We start from the raw sequence: 2,325 nt of genomic DNA on the forward strand, positions 1-2,325 counted from the left end.
TTAGTTTCTACCTTTTTTCTCATTACTGTAAATCCATAAATTACTAAAGACTATTGAAGCAAACTGCTAATTTTAATTTACATTAAAGAATTATGTTCTAAAATTGTAAATAAATCATGTGAAAGAATGTCACTCCTTTCTTTGAAGAAAATATTACTTTGTATGAAGTCACTGAAATTGTTCAAACTGTAAAGATGAAAAGTCAGTATTTTCTGTATTGGTGTTTGATGCTAGTGTTTCTCCTCTCGGTGTGTTCCGAGTGACGGTGTGTGTTATCTCAGTGAGGGTGTGTGTGGTGTTTCTCCTCTCGGTGTGTTCCGAGTGACGGTGTGTGTTATCTCAGTGAGGGTCGTGTGTGGTGTTTCTCCTCTCGGTGTGTTCCGAGTGACTGTGTGTGTTATCTCAGTGAGGGTTGTGTGTGGTGTTTCTCCTCTCGGTGTGTTCCGAGTGACGGTGTGTGTTATCTCAGTGAGGGTGTGTGTGGTGTTTCTCCTCTCGGTGTGTTCCGAGTGACGGTGTGTGTTATCTCAGTGAGGGTCGTGTGTGGTGTTTCTCCTCTCGGTGTGTTCCGAGTGACTGTGTGTGTTATCTCAGTGAGGGTTGTGTGTGGTGTTTCTCCTCTCGGTGTGTTCCGAGTGACGGTGTGTGTTATCTCAGTGAGGGTCGTGTGTAGTGTTTCTCCTCTCGGCGTGTTCCAAGTGACGGTGTGTGTTCTCTCAGTGAGGGTTGTGTGTGGTGTTTCTCCTCTCGGTGTGTTCCGAGTGACTGTGTGTGTTATCTCAGTGAGGGTTGTGTGTGGTGTTTCTCCTCTCGGTGTGTTCCGAGTGACGGTGTGTGTTATCTCAGTGAGGATTGTGTGTGGTGTTTCTCCTCTCGGTGTGTTCCGAGTGACAGTGTGTGTTATCTCAGTGAGGGTTGTGTGTGGTGTTTTTCCTCTCAGTGTGTTCCAAGTGACGGTGTGTGTTCTCTCAGTGAGGGTTGTGTGTGGTGTTTCTCCTCTCGGTGTGTTCCGAGTGACTGTGTGTGTTATCTCAGTGAGGGTCGTGTGTGGTGTTTCTCCTCTCGGTGTGTTCCGAGTGACGGTGTGTGTTATCTCACTGAGGGTCGTGTGTGGTGTTTCTCCTCTCGGTGTGTTCGGAGTGACGGTGTGTGTTATCTCACTGAGGGTCGTGTGTGGTGTTTTTCCTCTCGGTGTGTTCCTAGTGACGGTGTGTTATCTCAGTGAGGGTCGTGTGTGGTGTTTTTCCTCTCGGTGTGTTCCGAGTGACGGTGTGTTATCTCAGTGAGGGTTGTGTGTGGTGTTTCTCCTCTCGGTGTGTTCCTAGTGACGGTGTGTTATCTCAGTGAGGGTCGTGTGTGGTGTTTTTCCTCTCGGTGTGTTCCGAGTGACGGTGTGTGTTATCTCAGTGAGGGTCGTGTGTGGTGTTTCTCCTCTCGGTGTCTTCCGAGTGACGGTGTGTGTTATCTCAGTGAGGGTCGTGTGTGGTGTTTTTCCTCTCAGTGTGTTCCGAGTGACGGTGTGTGTTATCTCAGTGAGGGTTAAGTGTGGTGTTTCTCCTCTCGGTGTGTTACGAGTGACGGTGTGTGTTATCTCAGCGAGGGTCGTGTGTGGTGTTTCTCCTCTCGGTGTGTTCTGAGTGACGGTTTGTGTTATCTCAGCGAGGGTCGTGTGTGGTGTTTTTCCTCTCGGTGTGTTCCGAGTGACGGTGTGTGTTATCTCAGTGAGGGTCGTGTGTGGTGTTTCTCCTCTCGGTGTGTTCCGAGTGACGGTGTGTGTTATCTCAGTGAGGGTCGTGTGTGGTGTTTCTCCTCTCGGTGTGTTCGGAGTGACGGTGTGTGTTATCTCACTGAGGGTCGTGTGTGGTGTTTTTCCTCTCAGTGTGTTCCTAGTGACGGTGTGTTATCTCAGTGAGGGTCGTGTGTGGTGTTTTTCCTCTCGGTGTGTTCCGAGTGACGGTGTGTGTTATCTCAGTGAGGGTCGTGTGTGGTGTTTTTCCTCTCTGTGTGTTCCGAGTGACGGTGTGTGTTATCTCAGTGAGGGTCGTGTGTGGTGTTTTTCCACTCGGTGTGTTCCGAGTGACGGTGTGTGTTATCTCAGTGAGGGTCGTGTGTGGTGTTTTTCCTCTCGGTGTGTTCCGAGTGACGGTGTGTGTTATCTCAGTGAGGGTTGTGTGTGGTGTTTCTCCTCTCGGTGTGTTACGAGTGACGGTGTGTGTTATCTGAGCGAGGGTCGTGTGTGGTGTTTCTCCTCTCGGTGTGTTACGAGTGACGGTGTGTGTTATCTCAGCGAGGGTCGTGTGTGGTGTTTCTCCTCTCGTTGTGTTC

Source organism: Carassius carassius, chromosome 42 (assembly GCF_963082965.1).
Source record: "Carassius carassius chromosome 42, fCarCar2.1, whole genome shotgun sequence".
Lineage (NCBI taxonomy): Eukaryota > Metazoa > Chordata > Actinopteri > Cypriniformes > Cyprinidae > Carassius > Carassius carassius.